The following is an 18,919-nucleotide window of genomic DNA, read 5'->3' on the forward strand; positions in this document are numbered from 1 at the left end:
ATCGGAGAAAAGACACCGAGGGAACAACGACCACAGGAAAGGGTCGGGATTCAAGAAGGGAGATCATCAGTCGGGTGAGAAACCCAGGTGCAAGGTTTGTAGGAAGCATCATTTTGGGAGATGCAGGCAGGAGTCTAGATCTCAATCTCAGCAGAAATTATGTGGGATTTGTAAGTCCCCGGATCATAAGGCATTAGATTGCAAGAAACTTAAGGATGCAACTTGTTATGGTTGCAATGAGAAAGGGCACATCCGACCTAATTGCCCAAAGAATGCTAAGAAAGCCGATGAGGGAAAGAAGACCAATGCAAGAGTCTTCAAAATGGACGCGAAGGAAGCAGTTCAGGACGACAACGTCATTACAGGTACTTTTCTTGTAAATGATGTTTTTGCTAGAGTTCTATTTGATTCAGGAGCAGATAAATCATTTGTAGATGATAAGTTCTGTAAGTTGTTAAACCTACCTGTTAAAACCTTAAGTGTGAAGTATGAGGTGGAATTAGCCGATGGAACCATAGAAACCGCCTCGACTGTTCTAGATGGATGTGTTATATCCATTAGGAATCATTCTTTTCCGTTGTCCTTGCTTCCCTTTAAGCTAGCCGGATTCGATATTGTAATAGGCATGGATTGGTTATCGCGTAACCAAGCCCAGATTATGTGCAATAGAAAGCAAGTGGTAGTTAACACTCCGTCTGGTGAGTCACTTACTATCCAAGGTGATACCCAGCATGGATTGCCTGAGCAAGTGTCCATGCTCAAGGCATCCAGATGTCTGCAGAAGGGTTGCGTCATTTATATGGCACAAGTCACTATTGATGAGCCAAAGCCAAGGATTGAAGACATCCCTGCCATCTCAGAATACCCTGAGGTATTTCCTGAAGAACTCTCCGGTTTGCCACCGGATTGGCAAGTGGAGTTTCGAATAGACATCATTCCAGGTGCAGCGCCAGTAGCAAGAGCACCATATAGGTTGGCACCAACGGAGATGAAGGAGTTGAGGACGCAATTGGATGATCTGTTAGCTAAGGGTTTTATTAGACCTAGCTCGTCTCCTTGGGGAGCGCCAATCTTGTTCGTGAAAAAGAAGGATGGGTCGATGCGTCTGTGCATCGATTACCGCGAGCTTAACAAAGTCACTATCAAGAATAGGTATCCGTTACCCATGATCGACGATCTGTTCGATCAGTTGCAAGGAGCAAGCTATTTCTCAAAGATTGACTTGAGGTCAGGTTATCACCAGTTGAAGGTCAAGGATGAAGATGTGCACAAGACAGCGTTTAGGACTCGTTATGGACATTATGAGTTCCTAGTGATGCCTTTTGGGCTCACTAACGCACCAGCCGCATTCATGGATCTCATGAACCGTGTCTGCAAGCCTTATCTAGATAAATTCGTCATCGTCTTTATTGACGACATCCTTATCTACTCAAAGAATCAAGCTGACCATGAGAAACACCTTCGTTGTATTCTCAAACTTCTACATCGTGAGAAAGTTTATGCCAAATTTTCGAAGTGTGAATTTTGGCTTCGAGAAGTCCAGTTCCTTAGACATGTGGTAAGCGAGCGTGGTATCCAAGTAGATCCCGCCAGGGTAGAAGCAGTTATGAATTGGCAGGAGCCAAAGACTCCTACAGAGATTCGCAGTTTCCTTGGATTAGCAGGATACTATAGGCGATTCATCGAGAACTTTTCGAGGATTGCTGCGCCCCTAACTTCGTTGACTCGTAAGAAGATTAAGTTTGATTGGGGCCCTAAGCAGCAGGAATCCTTTGACATTTTGAAGAAGAAATTAAGCAATGCACCAGTGTTGACATTGCCTGATGGTATAGAAGAATTCGTAGTGTATTGCGATGCATCACACACTGGTATGGGTTGTGTACTCATGCAGAGAGGCAAGGTCATTGCCTACGCTTCTCGACAGCTCAAGGTGCACGAGAAGAACTACACCACCCACGATTTGGAATTGGGTGCTGTTGTATTTGCATTGAAGCTATGGAGACACTACTTGTATGGAACCAAGTGTATAATTTATCCGGATCACAAGAGTCTTCAACATTTGTTCAATCAGAAGGAATTGAACATGCGACAAAGGCGATGGATGGAAACTTTAAACGATTACGACTGTGAGATAAGATACCATCCAGGCAAGGCCAATGTAGTTGCCGACGCCTTAAGCAGGAAAGAAAGAGTGAAACCGATCAGAATCAATGCCAAGCGCATTGAAATAAGGAATAATTTGAATGAAAGGGTGTTAGCTGCACAGAAGGAAGCTGTGTTGGAAGCTAACTATCCTGAAGAGAAGTTAGGAGTAACTGAGGAGCAGTTATCCTACGACAAAGATGGAATGCTAAGACTAAACGGACGAATATGGGTTCCAGTTTATGGAGGACTTCGGGATGTTATCCTCCAGGAAGCCCACAGCTCTAAATATTCCGTTCATCCTGGAGCTGATAAGATGTACCAGGATCTAAAAGCAAACTACTGGTGGATTGGTTTGAAGAAGTCCGTAGCAGAGCATGTAGCTAAATGTTTGACTTGTGCTCAAGTCAAGGCTGAACATCAGAAGCCGTCAGGTTTACTTCAACAACCTGAAATTCCCAAGTGGAAGTGGGAAATGGTGACAATGGATTTCATCACCAAGTTACCAAGGACGAGAAAAGGAAATGATACCATATGGGTCATAGTAGATAGTCTGACGAAGTCAGCTCATTTTCTACCCATCAAGGAGACGTATAGCTCCGATATGTTAGCTCAGTTATACGTTGATAAGATTGTAGCGCTACATGGTATACCATTATCTATTATCTCTGATAGAGATACTAGATATACGTCACATTTTTGGAAGAGTTTCCAACAATCATTGGGCACTCGTTTGAATTTTAGTACGGCCTATCATCCTCAAACCGATGGTCAGAGTGAGCGTACTATTCAAACTTTGGAAGACATGCTGCGTGCATGTGCGATCGACTTGGGTGGTAGTTGGGATAAGAACCTACCACTGATTGAATTCTCCTACAACAATAGCTACCATTCCAGCATAAAAGCTGCGCCTTTTGAGGCCCTATACGGTAGAAAGTGTAGATCGCCCATCTGCTGGGCAGAAGTTGGAGATGTCCAACTATCAGGACCAGAAATTGTTTTTGAGACGACGGACAAGATCGTTCAGATTCGCGATCGTTTGAAAGCTGCCAGGGATAGGCAGAAAAGTTATGCGGATCCTAAGCGCAAAGATTTTCACTTCGATGTAGGTGATAAAGTGTTGCTTAAAGTATCACCCTGGAAGGGGGTGATGCGATTTGGTAAGAAAGGCAAGCTAAGCCCGAGATACATAGGACCTTTCGAGATTGTCGAACGTGTCGGGTCAGTTGCTTATAAGTTAAACTTGCCTGAAGAACTTAGCGCTATTCATAATGTGTTCCACATCTGTAATTTGAAGAAGTGTTTCGCTGATGAATCACTGGTTATACCGCATACAGATATACACATAGATGAGAGTTTGAAGTTCGTGCAAAAACCATTGTCGATCGAGGATCGACAGGTGAAGAAGCTTCGAAGGAAGTATATACCTATTGTCAAGGTCAAATGGGATGCCCGTAGAGGTCCCGAATACACGTGGGAAGTGGAATCCACGATGAAGGAAAAATACCCTCATTTGTTTCAGTAAATCTCGAGGTCGAGATTTCTTTTAAGGGGGTGAGGATGTAACACCTCGAAAATTTACGTCCAATGATGCATTGACACGTGTCATAGACTTTGCATAGGCGAAAACAAACTTTAGAGGGACTAAAGTTGACAAAAGGTGAAAACTATGGAACGTAAGGGTCCAAAGTGTCAACAATGGATAAATAGACTCTATAATAACCCTACATGGTGTTAATAACCCTAAACGGATAGATCATGGATCATACGAAGCGGAAAATGCACGAAAGTGAGGAATTACAAACTACAGGGGCCAAAAGTGTCAACATGTTGATTTTATACCTTTGAGTGATCTTTTGGCAGACCCGAAGCTTTGTAATGCTAAATATACTCACTAGAATATGTGGTAAAAATTTCATGAAGTTTCGTTATCGTATGAGAAAGTTATGGCCAAAGCCGTACTTGAGGGGGTTAAAAGCGTCAATGTCGAATTTCATGACTTTTCGGGTGAGCGCAAAGTTAACCGAGGACATTACCATGTCGGTAAATGTCCCAAGGTTCTTAAAAACCAGATTTGAGGGTTTACGAGTCAAGATAAATGGCCAGATTCTCGTTTACAAAGTGCAGGGACCAAAACAGCAACAATTGAGCAAGGTTTGGAAGCTGCAGACCCCAGGCGCCCGCCTGAGGCCTTACGCGGGCCGCGACCCAGCGCCCAGATACAGAAACTCGCGACCAGCTGCTGTTGGGTCCGAATTTTGAGTGCATAACAGCTATTTCCACCTCCAAGACTCACCAATCATATTACATGCAAGTATGGACACCTGTGAGCTTCCTATAACACCTGAATTCCCCATTTAATCTGATCAAAGCTTCACATTTTGAGGGTCTTGAGTAGTAAACAAGAACACAAGCAACTTCAAGAATTCACAAGGCTTCTCCAGGGACATTCTGATCGGCAAGGCTACTTCCTAGTGCTATCTAAGCTTCATTAGGACCTTTGTAAGCATTCATATCATTATCTAATTCGTTCTAGCTTTGATTATTAGCCAGAAGTCAATCCGTTGTTCATATAGTTTGAATTTTCGATTAAACGAATTTGGCTCTGTCATTTCTCAAATTGAAACCACTTATAAGTTGGTATTTATGTGGGAAACAAACCCTCAAAAGGGTATTCTCTGATTCCCACTCTAAGCATGCTATTTGTCGAGTCAAAGATGTTCTTAAAAAGTCAACAGGAAGTGTTTTTGCGAAATATAGCATAAATGGTAATGTAGATGACATGCAATCAGTTTGATCATCAAAAATAACTTTATAATGAATATAAGAATGTGTTTTATCATAATCAACTCGACAATCTTTGGTATAAACTCGGATCGGAACCGAAAGTCCTATAAAACGACTTTTTCGTTGACTCTCGATTCGGATCCGTGCATGCATGTTTGAGATCTGTATTAGAGTTTATTTTTGACCATTTTTATTTAAGTTTAACTCTCTGGAATTTTTACAACTTGAGTCTATGCTTAACCGATTCATATGCATGTTTCCGATTATGCTTAAAAGTTGACTATTTTGCCCTTTTTGATATAAACGTGATTTTTGGAAAAGTGAAAGAGTAGAAATCTTTATTTCTAATTTATAAACTTGCACCAAAAATTTGAGATCAGTTGGAGGTCCAGATTTTGAGTTATGGCCGGTATCGTAAAACTATAGCTTTATGTTAAAGAAACGGCGCGTTTAGCGTATAACCTATTTAAGGCCACTTTTTGATATAAAACTTTTTACCCACTGATGTTATATAATATTTTGGGATTTTTGATGATTTTTATTTAATTTTTGGCTGATCGTATCATAGGTCGCTAGGTTGATTCGGTTAAATGTCGGTTTTGACCGTTTAAGCCATAAAATGAGTTTTATACATCCTTTTGACCCCAAACCTTTTTCTACTGATTTTATTTGTTAAATAAATTATTTTGAGCATTCTGGAAATATAAAAATCTCAGCTTTCTTTTAAAAACCCGGAAACGGCTCTAAATCGCATTTTTAGCGTTTTTAGCGCATAGTAAGCGTTATACTCATATTAAACATATAAGATTCATACCCACTGATATATTTAGCATATTTTCATATAATAACAGTAAGTATAAGATTTTGAACTCAGATTTCCAGTTTTGACATTTTTAGCCCTTGTGAAATTACTAAAATACCCCTACGGTGCATAGTTTGATTTTAAATGATAAGTTATGTATATGGGTCATACCCTACTGTTATAATATGACAAATTAAGTATATTTACTGTATAAATCAGACCCGAAACTCAGATTTCCAATTTAACTCTTTTATAATCTTTTAAATGACCAAAATGCCCTTATGAGGCGTAAATTGAGTTTAAATTCATCCGGGGCATAATAGAACATAACTTGCTGATATTATATCATGTTTAAAGCATATTATCTCAGGGAACTTGCATATGACTCTTTTGACTTCCCGTAACGCCCTTTTAGCGTTCGGTTCGGTTTATGTAACTAGTTTGCATAAATTGGCCGAAACGGGTCAAACTTTATCATTTTTGTTTCAAAATCCAGAATGTATTTAGTATGCCCATATTATACAAGTATTCAAACTTGTCGGGTCTAAATCACATTCTATCCGGTCTTCGCTTAATCGTGCGCTTGAACCGTATCGTCCTTAAAACTAACCAGTCAAGCTTAGGCTTAAATAAAAGACCCGTTAGGAATCTAATAGGTTATTATAAACCTTTGTTCCAGAATAGGAGGCCCAGTAAAAGCTACCCTCACTTGCCAATTGTGAATCATACTTACTCAGGTAAATACATTTTAACTTATTTTCCCTATACGGGCTTGGGGTACGGTATATAGAATACCGCTTGATCGAGCGTACCAATCTTGCACCTTGGGTGTTTAATTGAATAATTGGATCGGCTCGTTTAAACAGTCTTGTTTTACTTAAAGCCTTTGGGGGGTTAATGACCATGTCCCGGATATCCTTGGCATTATCTTACGAGATGGCCACGACCAGAGCACGGGGTGTAGGCGTACACCCGTCGTGTATAACTCTTTAATGTGGTGTGTCTATTAATCTTTAACCCGGACAAGATCCCGGGCTACTGAACGCACGAGTAACATGTAATTCATTCACAAGTTTATATTGCATAATTATCCCAAGTTATAAAAATATTTTAAGCCATGTGCATTTAAATCAATTTTCAATCATTTTCAAAATGAGTCAGTTAATTTGTATTTACCAGTGTAAACTGACGTATTTTCCCAAAAGGTTAAGTGCAGGTACTACACGTACTAGGCTGGCTGTTTCCTAGAGCGTCCACAATAGTCTCGCAAGCTCGGACGACAATAAAACTGTTGAACAATTATCTTATTTTATTTGATCCGCCTGTGGATCCGTTTCAACTACTCGTGATATTTTATATTACATTTATTTAAAGTTGAAATGAATCTATTTCTGCTTCCGCTGTGTATTATTATATTGTGTTGTTTGTCTATGACGATGCCAACTACGTCACCATACCCCACACCGGGCCCACCGGTGACACGTGGAGATCGGGGTGTGACATCAGTTCCAGAATAGGAGACCAGTAAAAGCTATCTGCAATTTATTTCGATTAAGGATTTATACTTGCAAAGGTAAATACTTTTAACTTATTTTCCGTTATACGGGCTTGGGTTACGGAATATAGCATACCGCTTGATCGGGCATCAAATTCTCCACCGATTGAGTAGGTAATTGAATAAATTTGATCAGCTCGTTTAAACAGTCTTGTTACTTAAAATCCTTTGGGGGGTTAATGACCATGTCCCGGATATCCCTGGCATCATTTTACGAAATGGCCACGACCTAAGCACGGAGTGTAGGCGTACACTCGTCAGTGCATAAATAGATCGCTGTGGTGTGTCTATTGATCTTTAACCCGGACTTGATCCGGGCTACTGAACGCATAAGGAACATGTAATTCGTTCACAAGATTATATATTTAAATAATTCTCCCAAGTTATAAAAGAGTTTGTGCCTTGTGCATTCAAATCAATTTTAATAAACATTTTTCAAAAGTGTCGGTTGAATGTATTTACCAGTGTAAACTGACGTATTTTCCCAAAAAGATTAAATGCAGGTACTAAACGTAATTGGCTGGCTATAGCTCCTTAGCATCTTAAAGAGTCTCGCAAGCTTACGATGCCTTCGTCTGTTGAACAATACTTTTATTACTATTTTGATCCACTGTGGATTTTATTTCAACTATGGTGATACTTTGATATTACATTAAACGTTGAAATATATTTATCTTTATGCTTCCGCTGTGCATTTATATATTGTGTGGTTTGACTATATTGTTGCCAACTACGTCACGGTAATCCCCCACCGGGCCCACCGGTGAGACACGTGGAAATCGGGGTGTGACAGGTTGGTATCAGAGCCAACGTTGAGTGAATTAAACACTATCCTGATGTGTTTAATCTCAATGACACAATTGCACATACTTGAGTCTAGACCAGAACATAGGACAAAATTCGAATTGTTATTCCAGTTTGTCTTTTATTGTTTATTGTGATTTAAAAATTTGTTAACCAGGAATATGCCGCCAGCAATTAGAAGAGGAGGAAAAGCCAAAGGGCTGATCACTCATAATGATCACGAGGCCGGACCTTCAAACATGCGAGCTCCTTCGAGTACAAGGAGTGAAGAACCTCAAAGACGAAGAAGAAACCTCTTTGAGCCTGCGAGACATTCTACCTCGCATAGCTCGACACCTTCATACTGTTACTCGTTTGTACCAAATTCTGAGAATGATCCCAGTAACCCTCAACCTTCCTATATACCTCTTCAGCGTTCGGTATTGCACCGTGCTTTTGGAGATCCTACTCCTTTCTTCCAAAGTCAATTCAACCCAGCAGACTACATTCAAGAACCAGCGGGCTTTAACCTGTTGGGACCAGGAGATCACTTCTCCGAGGATAATGCGGAAGATATGGATGAAGACACAGATCCCATAGAACCTGCACGTGGTACTCCCACACACCCTATCGAGATCTCTGACGGATCTTCTTTTCATGGTACCCCTTACCAGGGTCCAGATAGCTTCCAGGCGTTATTCAACCAGCATGAGTGGTACTTTACGCCCTCCCATCAGACATCACAACACCAGCAGCAGCAACAACAAGTTCCCTCCGAGGATCCACGTTTCGTGGCAGTTACGCCGCCGCCTCCGCCAGCGGTTCAACCAAAAATTCCTGATCCGCTAAGGCGTAGGAGATCGGGTGCACGTATGTCCACCCGAAGAGGGGAATTCCATTTCAGCACCCCTCAACACTCTAGTGGTAGTCACTACCCGCCACTGCAATAAGAAGGGCCTTCAAGCCGAGCACAAGAGGCGAATTCTGCGCCGGTTGCACCAGTTGCACCGTCTTCGATACCATTTGGGTATGACCACCCAATACCTGCATACGGGCCCCTCGGCATACAACCCGTTTGAGCAGCCATCGCACACGCACTACAATTACAATTATGAACGCGACCCATACGTGGTAGCGGCTAGGTACAATGCCCTCTATCCGATGGAGCTTATGGAAACCTTGGGAGACCAGATTACTCAGCTCATGGGTATCCAGCACCTCCTAGACCTCCAGTTCAACAACCATCGCAGCCGCCACGTTTTTCTCCACCAGAACAGGAAGAAATCCTCCACCGGTTAAGTCGTGTGGAACGAGATTTCGAGGAAGAACGTAAGAACAACAGGGGATTCCTTAAGGGTCTGGCGAACCTATTGAAGGGCAAGAAAAAGAAACGAGACCATTAGTCTTTATGTGTTCTAATGTAATGTCTATTTTAAATCAAGTCCCTGCATGAACATTTATTATGTTTAGTCCCTGCGTGGACAATTGCCTTTTAGTCCCTACGTGGACATCTATCTTGTATTGGTCCCTGTGTGGACTTGTTTTTCTATAAACCTCTGCGTAGGTATTTACTTATTTAAAAAGCCCCGTTTAGGGCAGCATGTAATCATAGTTGAAATTTATGGAATGTTATGTTATGAATTTCATTTTGTTATTATATATGAAATAAATCAAAAAAATCATTCCTTTTAAATTAAATCTGCCTAAATAAAGAATCTTAAGAGTGAAACCTAGCCAGGTGTCAATATAAGACCCGGCCAAGATGGTAAGACCTGATTAAGAGATTCAGATTTCCTGTTAACCTCTGTAATCATGTTAACGTTCATGGCAAATGTGATTCGTTAAAATCGCACGCGTCATTCTTATATAAGAATCCTTTTAAGGGTTCCAAAGCCCAAATTAATGATTTATGAATCATGGGTTAAATCGTCAATAAAGATGATCATTTATTAAACATCCATTAGCGATGTAGTGCCTACAGGCCAAACTTATTAAAACATCCATTAGTGATGTAGTGCCTACGGGACAAATTATTAAACATCCATTCATGATGTAGTGCCTACGGGCCAAACTTTTAAACACCCATTAGTGGTGTAGTGCCTATGGGCCATACTTATTGTCAAATAAGGCAAAAGACAGTGGTAGTCTATGACTCCCTGTCAGGAAAGGTAAAAGAACTACGATTCAAACCTTCATGCCTTGATTCTCTGTAATCCCGGCTAATATTATAAAAACGTCCTCGTGACTAGGCTATTGCGCCACTAACATTATTATTTGTAATTAGGATAAGTTATATTCAAATCCTAAATTAAAGTGAGTAACAAATTAACCAGAAATGGTCTCTGTTTACCATGGTTAATGAATTGCCATAAAAGACAATTCCATAATAAACTCCTAAATAAAACATTGTCATTATCTTCTGTAGCAGATTCGAGTTACAATGGCTGACCCAAGAGGAGCAAATAGCCATTCAAAGGAAGATGAAAATGATAATGCCCAGATTCATTTGACGGGCGCAGAATTGAAAGCTCTTGTCGACGGTGCTGTCAAGGCAGCCCTGGATCGACAGTATGAAGAGTATACTGAGTCCCAGAGCAGAACCATATCTAAACCACACTCAAAGCCGAGAACCCACTCAAATCCTCATAGCAAACCACTGTCTAAGCCTAGAAAGGACGATGATAATCACTCATCTAATGAAAACAGTGTGCGTCCTAAAGGGAAAGTGTTTACTGATGCATCTCGCGCCAGGGGCTGCACCTACAAGTATTTTGTATCTTGTAAACCCCGAGACTTCACTGGGGAGAAAGGAGCGGTAGATTGCATGACGTGGCTAGACGAGATGGACACCGTGGTGGACATCAGTGGTTGCGCAGAGAAAGATGTGGTAAAGTTTGTTTCACAATCATTCAAGGGCGAGGCCCTGGCTTGGTGGAGGTCTCTGGTTCAGGCCTCAGGGAAGGTTGTGTTGTACATCATGACGTGGGAGGAGTTCATTTCTCTCATAAAGGAGAATTACTGCCCTCAACATGAGGTTGAAAAGATTGAGTCCGACTTTCTATCGTTGGTGATGACGAACCTTGACTGTCAAGCTTACCTCACGAGCTTCAACACGATGTCCCGGTTGGTTCCGTATCTGGTAACCCCGGAACCAAAGAGGATAGCTCGTTTTATCGGTGGGTTAGCCCCCGAGATAAAGGCAAGCGTAAAGGCCTCTCGGCCAGCGACCTTTAGATCTGTAGCCGACATATCTTTGTCCCTTACTCTTGATGCGGTCCGACAAAGATCGCTGAGGAACAAAGAGGCTGAGAAGAGAAAGCTTGAAGATGATACTTCACGAAGGTCGGGCAAGAAGCACCGTGGAAACGGTGACAACAAGAGAGGGTCTGAGTCAAGGAAGGATGGGCAACAATCTGGTGAGAAGCCCAAGTGCAAGAATTGCAAGAGACACCATTATGGAAAATGCAGACTCGAATCGAACTCGCAGACTCAGTCAAAGTCATTTGCTTGCGGGTTATGCAAGTCCAAGGAGCACAAGACCTTGGATTGCAAAAATATAAAGGATGCAACCTGCTATGGTTGCAATGAGAAGGGGCATATTAAAAGCAACTGCCCTAAAAACGCCAAGAAGCCTGAAGAAAACAAGAAGACCAATGCAAGAGCCTTCAGGATGGATGCGAAAGAAGCAGTGCTAGACGATAACGTGATCACAGGTACTTTCCTCATAAATGATATCTTTGCAAGAGTACTTTTTGATTCGGGCGCTGATAAGTCTTTCGTAGATCATAAATTTTGCAAATTGCTGAATATGCCTGTCAAAACCTTAAATGTAAACTATGAGGTAGAGCTAGCAGATGGCACCATAGAAACCGTCTCCACTGTGTTAGATGGATGTGTGATATACATTAAGAACCACTCTTTTCCTCTATCTCTACTTCCCTTTAAATTGGCTAGTTTTGACATAGTATTGGGTATGGACTGGTTATCTCACAACCAGGCCCAAATCGTCTGCAACAGAAAGCAGGTGGTGATAAAGACTCCTTCTAGTGAATCGCTTACCATTCGGGGAGATACCCAGTATGGATTACCTAAGCAAGTGACTATGCTCAAGGCTTCTAAATGTCTAAAGAAGGGTTGTGTCATCTACATGGCACAAGTGATTATTAAAGAGCCAAAACCGAAGATAGAAGACATTCCCGTCATATCTGATTACCCTGAGGTTTTCCCTGAAGAGCTACCTGGTTTACCTCCAGTCCTGTTTGTCAAGAAGAAGGACGGATCGATGCGTCTATGCATCAATTATCGCGAGCTTAATAAAGTCACAATAAAGAATAGGTATCCTTTGCCGAGGATCGATGATTTATTCGATCAGTTACAAGGGGCAAGTTATTTCTCGAAGATTGACTTGAGGTCAGGCTACCATCAACTGAAAGTCAGAGATGAAGACGTACATAAAACCGCATTTAGGACTCGCTATGGTCATTATGAGTTCCTAGTGATGCCTTTTGGGCTCACTAATGCACCGGCCGCATTCATGGATCTCATGAATCACGTTTGCAAGCCGTACTTAGACAAATTCGTCATTGTATTCATCGACGATATCCTTATCTACTCGAAGAACCGAGCTGACCATGAGAAACACCTTCGTTGTATTCTCAAACTCCTGCATCATGAGAAACTCTATGCCAAATTCTCTAAGTGCGAATTCTGGCTTCGAGAAGTCCAATTTCTTGGACATGTGGTGAGTGAGTGTGGCATCCAAGTGGATCCCGCTAAAGTTGAAGCTGTTATGAATTGGCAGGAGCCAAAGACGCCTACAAAGATTCGTAGTTTCCTGGGGTTAGCAGGATATTACAGGCGCTTCATTGAAAATTTTTCAAGGACTGATGCGCCCTTAACTTCCTTGACCAAGAAAAAGGAAAAGTTTGTTTGGGGCCCTAAGCAGCAAGAGTCCTTTGATATTTTGAAGCAGAAGTTGAGCAACGCTCCTTTGCTGACGCTACCGGAAAGTACCGAGGAGTTCGTAGTTTACTGCGATGCATCACACACTGGCATGGGGTGCGTGCTTATGCAGAAGGGCAAGGTTATTGCCTATGCTTCAAGACAGTTAAAGGTGCATGAAAAGAATTACACCACCCATGACTTGGAGTTGGGTGTCGTTGTGTTTGCACTAAAACTGTGGAGGCATTATCTGTATGGTATCAAGTTTGTGATCTATTCGGATCATAAGATCCTTCAACATCTGTTTAATCAGAAGGAGCTAAACATGAGGCAACGCCGTTGGATGGAGACTTTAAATGATTATGATTGTGAAATCAGATATCATCCCGGCAAGGCGAATGTAGTCGTTGATGCCTTAAGTAGAAAGGAAAGGGTGAAACCCATCCGAATCAATGCCAAGAGCATTGAAGTAAAGAATAATTTGATTGAAAGGTTGTTAGCTGCACAGAGAGAAGCTGTGTTGGAAGCTAACTATCCTAAAGAAAATTAGGAGTCACTGAGGAGCAGTTAACTCTTAGCAAGGACGGAATTTTACGATTAAATGGACGAATATGGGTTCCAATTTATGGAGGACTACGAGATGTTATCCTCCAGGAAGCCCATAGTTCCAAATATTCTGTTCACCCAGGAGCTGATAAGATGTATCAGGATCTAAAGGCAAATTATTGGTGGATAGGCTTAAAAAAGTCTGTAGCCGCTTATGTAGCCAAATGCTTGACTTGTGCGCAAGTCAAAGCCGAGCATCAAAAGCCGTCAGGCTTGCTACAACAGCCTGAACTTCCTGAATGGAAGTGGGAATGTGTAACTATGGATTTTATTACCAAGTTACCCAAGACGAGGAAAGGAAATGATACAATATGGGTTATAGTTGATAGACTGTGACAACTGGCACAAAACCGGTAACTTCCGTACATTTTAATTATTATTTAATGACTGCAATTATGAGCTTAAATGTCAACATTGACTGATTAGAAGCTAAGCAAGTGAATTCATGCACGTTGTATACTACAAAATATTGCTTTATGCAAAAACGAGAGCGTTGCGTCAGAAATATTAGTAAACTCACCGGTAAGACACACTGTGTCAACGGAACTGCAGAAAGCAGTCAGACATTAGAATTGAGGCCTAGGTGTAGGTCCTACGACAAAGGTACATTAAAACCCAAGAGTACATATCAGGGTTTAATTTATGGTCGTTACGAAAGCTAAAACACGCACTAAAAGGCACCCGAAACACACTTTAAGTGCAGAACAAATTACGACAAAACTGCGAAACGAACGTTGGTGGCCGCCCGGATAATATTTAATCCCACAAATATTCTGTTATGATTAAAATTTTATTTTAATCAGGTTCGTGTTGAAAAATAAATTGAAACGCTTAAAAACGTTATTTTTCAAGTTTAAGCGCGTACCGTGAGTTCCTACGCGACACAGTGCTTACACTGCAAAACGCAGACAACGCAGAAAATCTAGGAATATGCTAGGAATATTCCAGGAATATGCTAGGAATATTCCAGGAATATGCTAGGAATATGCTAGGAATATTCCAGGAATATGCCAGGAATATGCTAGGAATATTCCAGGAATATGCTAGGAATATGCTAGGAATATTCCAGGAATATGCCAGGAATATTCCAGGAATATGCTAGGAATATTCCAGGAATATGCTAGGAATATGCTAGGAATATTCCAGGAATATGCCAGGAATATGCTAGGAATATTCCAGGAATATGCTAGGAATATTCCAAGAATATGCCAGGAATATGCTAGGAATATGCCATATGGAATGTCTATAAATACCGTGAGATGGCACATGTGAACTTTCACACTTCACAACACCAAACAACTCTCCTCTCTCCCTCTAGAAAGCTCACGGCCAAACATCCCTAATCACCCATCAATTTTTCGAGCCTTGTTCAAGCCATTCCAAGCATACCCAAGCATCAAGGATCACGTATTAGGAGGCTTGGTGCACTCGGAGCACGAAGGACCTTTTTCTCTAGCTTTTATCCACCACATTCGCGTCTAGATTCTTCCCTAGCCTCGAGCTAGTGGTGAGTTACTTAAAACACATTCTTGAACTAATCTAGAGTGGTTAATATGATAGATAACAGTTAAAACTTGGAATCTTGCAATTTGATACATTAAAGTCTACTAAAAGACACTTAAATGATGGATAAAAGCTCACATGATGTGTAAATGTGGTAGTATTTGATTTGTGGGATTATTTAGGCCCGATCTACGTTGTGGTAGCTCGGATCACCGTTTAACCCGACTTTGTTAAGATCATAGATCTTGACATAAGCTTGTTTCGGACGGTACAAGGGTTAAAAGGTGAAACTCTACCACACGAGAAACATGAACTTGTGTAAAAGTATTTTTACTTGTTAAATAGTGCTTAAAACTTGCCGATCTATGTATCTACAAGTGGTATTTTCAAAAGACCAAGCGTCAAAAGGAACCACATGTTCTAAACCGGATCTTACACAAACAAAAGTGATTTTTGTGAACAAACAAGTGTATGGACACTTGCGTAACAAAAGTTTTAACAAAGAAATAATTTTCGTAAAAACCGACTAGAAGTTGTGAAACTTTATATTCTTTGAAAATAAGGTTTTTAAGAAACTAAACTTATTTTTAAAGATAACAAGACTTACTAAATGTGCTAGTAAGTTACTACACAATTTTAGTAAATAACCAAGTTCATGAAATGGAGAAATTAGTGATATTCGTGGATGATTATTGTTGATAAGTGTTGTTGATGATTGTTGACGATTTAAAAGAAAATAAACACATGTTTTGAAAACATGGGAAACCTCCATTTTTAGGGGAAACTCTGCCAAAATTTTTATAAATTTTGATACTTAGAAAAATATAAGTTTTTGAGAAACTTATTCCCTAAAAATGTATTTAAGAGTATTACCAAGGTTTCCCTAATTTTTGGTGATAAGAAATGAGGATTTCTTCAAGAATAAAAATGGATATAAGTATGTATATTTTTGAGAGAAAAATATATATTATTTTATCACCAACTTCTGTGCTAAGTGTATATAGTATGTGTTATACGTGCTAGCGTATTAAGACGTAAAAATACACTAAATACTCATGAGGAGTATAAACATGAAAATACACATACAATATACAAGACACATAATTCGGGTGCAAAGTGCAAAACACAAGATACTTATATTAATTTGCGAAAAATAATATAAGTAAGATACTTAGTAAAAAAAATATGAAATATTTTTTTTAACACGACAATACGAATACAAAAGTGAGTGACTGAACTTGTGCGACGCAAGTCTAGTGACTAACGTTAAGAAAACGCGTATAGGTTACGACGTTAAATAAGCAAACCCGGTGAAGTTTACGACGCACAGGAACGCAAAGTTGTGAGTTCATGCTCCCCCTTTTCTCTTAACTGTTTTCAGTTTTATAACTTCGGGGGTGAAATACATGTTACAGATATTTTTATGTTTAACAAATGGTATGATAATAAAAAGCACACTTGGTGAGAACGAGTACCAAGTGTGTAGCGATATAAGAATACAAGAAGCGCACTTGGTGAGAACGAGTACCAAGTGTGTTGTGAAATAAGAAAACGAGAAGCGCACTTGGTGAGAACGAGTACCAAGTGTGTTGTGAAATAGGAATATGAGAAGCGCGCTTGGTGAGAAACGAGTACCAAGTAGGATGCGCTATGAAAAATGATGCGAGGAATCGTGTCACGAATAGGGTACAGAAGCACCATTAATCAACAATATACCTAGACCGCAGAACAAAAGGTTAGATCTAACGGGTGCCGGGCAGCCACACTCTCGATGAGGGCGAGTATCGAGTAGTGCTTTTGTGTCTCAGAATATACCAATTAAATGCCTAAGGTTTGGTGACTTCCTATGTCGTGTCACATGTTAATGGCTTTGCAACCCATTAACAACCCTGATACCTACAGGAATACTTAATTTACATAAAAACTCATACCATTCTAAAACTTGATGAATACTTGAGTACGTGGGGTACTCAAGAAAAGCACTGTCACACCCCTTTCTGCGGCGGAAGCACGAAGTGTGATCATGAAAGGTTCTCATTGCATACGAAAGGTAAACATACTACATGCTCATGAAAATAACTTCAAATACCATAACTTGAAATCATAAGTTAGCGTTTACAACGCGAGTTAACATAAAACAATGTCTTAAAAGGTTTACACTTTATTTAAAGACAAACACAAGCGACATCCACGAGCATAAGAGAGACCACGCGCACATCCATCCTAGTTACCTGAAATACATGTGAGTTTTGGAAAAAACGTCAACATAATGTTGGTGTGAATTCATGCCGTTTTGTTTTGCACTTTTGTATACTTTGTATGAAAACATATTTTGTGAATAAATCGAGTTTTCATAAAATCCAGTTTCATGTGTACACCACGTACTCATGTATGATTCAAATTCTTCTAGAGTACCCCACGTACTCAAGTATAATCCATGCTTTTCTTGAGTACCCCACGTACTCAAGTATTCATCAAGTTTTAGAATGGTATGAGTTTTTATGTAAATTAAGTATTCCTGTAGGTATCAGGGTTGTTAATGGGTTGCAAAGCCATTAACATGTGACACGACATAGGAAGTCACCAAACCTTAGGCATTTAATTGGTATATTCTGAGACACAAAAGCACTACTCGATACTCGCCCTCATCGAGAGTGTGGCTGCCCGGCACCCGTTAGATCTAACCTTTTGTTCTGCGGTCTAGGTATATTGTTGATTAATGGTGCTTCTGTACCCTATTCGTGACACGATTCCTCGCATCATTTTTCATAGCGCATCCTACTTGGTACTCGTTTCTCACCAAGCGCGCTTCTCATATTCCTATTTCACAACACACTTGGTACTCGTTCTCACCAAGTGCGCTTCTCGTTTTCTTATTTCACAACACACTTGGTACTCGTTCTCACCAAGTGCGCTTCTTGTATTCTTATATCGCTACACACTTGGTACTCGTTCTCACCAAGTGTGCTTTTTATTATCATACCATTTGTTAAACATAAAAATATCTGTAACATGTATTTCACCCCCGAAGTTATAAAACTGAAAACAGTTAAGAGAAAAGGGGGAGCATGAACTCACAACTTTGCGTTCCTGTGCGTCGTAAACTTCACCGGGTTTGCTTATTTAACGTCGTAACCTATACGCGTTTTCTTAACGTTAGTCACTAGACTTGCGTCGCACAAGTTCAGTCACTCACTTTTGTATTCGTATTGTCGTGTTAAAAAAAATATTTCATATTTTTTTTACTAAGTATCTTACTTATATTATTTTTCGCAAATTAATATAAGTATCTTGTGTTTTGCACTTTGCACCCGAATTATGTGTCTTGTATATTGTATGTGTATTTTCATGTTTATACTCCTCATGAGTATTTAGTGTATTTTTACGTCTTAATACGCTAGCACGTATAACACATACTATATACACTTAGCACAGAAGTTGGTGATAAAATAATATATATTTTTCTCTCAAAAATATACATACTTATATCCATTTTTATTCTTGAAGAAATCCTCATTTCTTATCACCAAAAATTAGGGAAACCTTGGTAATACTCTTAAATACATTTTTAGGGAATAAGTTTCTCAAAAACTTATATTTTTCTAAGTATCAAAATTTATAAAAATTTTGGCAGAGTTTCCCCTAAAAATGGAGGTTTCCCATGTTTTCAAAACATGTGTTTATTTTCTTTTAAATCGTCAACAATCATCAACAACACTTATCAACAATAATCATCCACGAATATCACTAATTTCTCCATTTCATGAACTTGGTTATTTACTAAAATTGTGTAGTAACTT

Source organism: Helianthus annuus, chromosome 14 (genome assembly GCF_002127325.2).
Source record: "Helianthus annuus cultivar XRQ/B chromosome 14, HanXRQr2.0-SUNRISE, whole genome shotgun sequence".
NCBI lineage: Eukaryota > Viridiplantae > Streptophyta > Magnoliopsida > Asterales > Asteraceae > Helianthus > Helianthus annuus.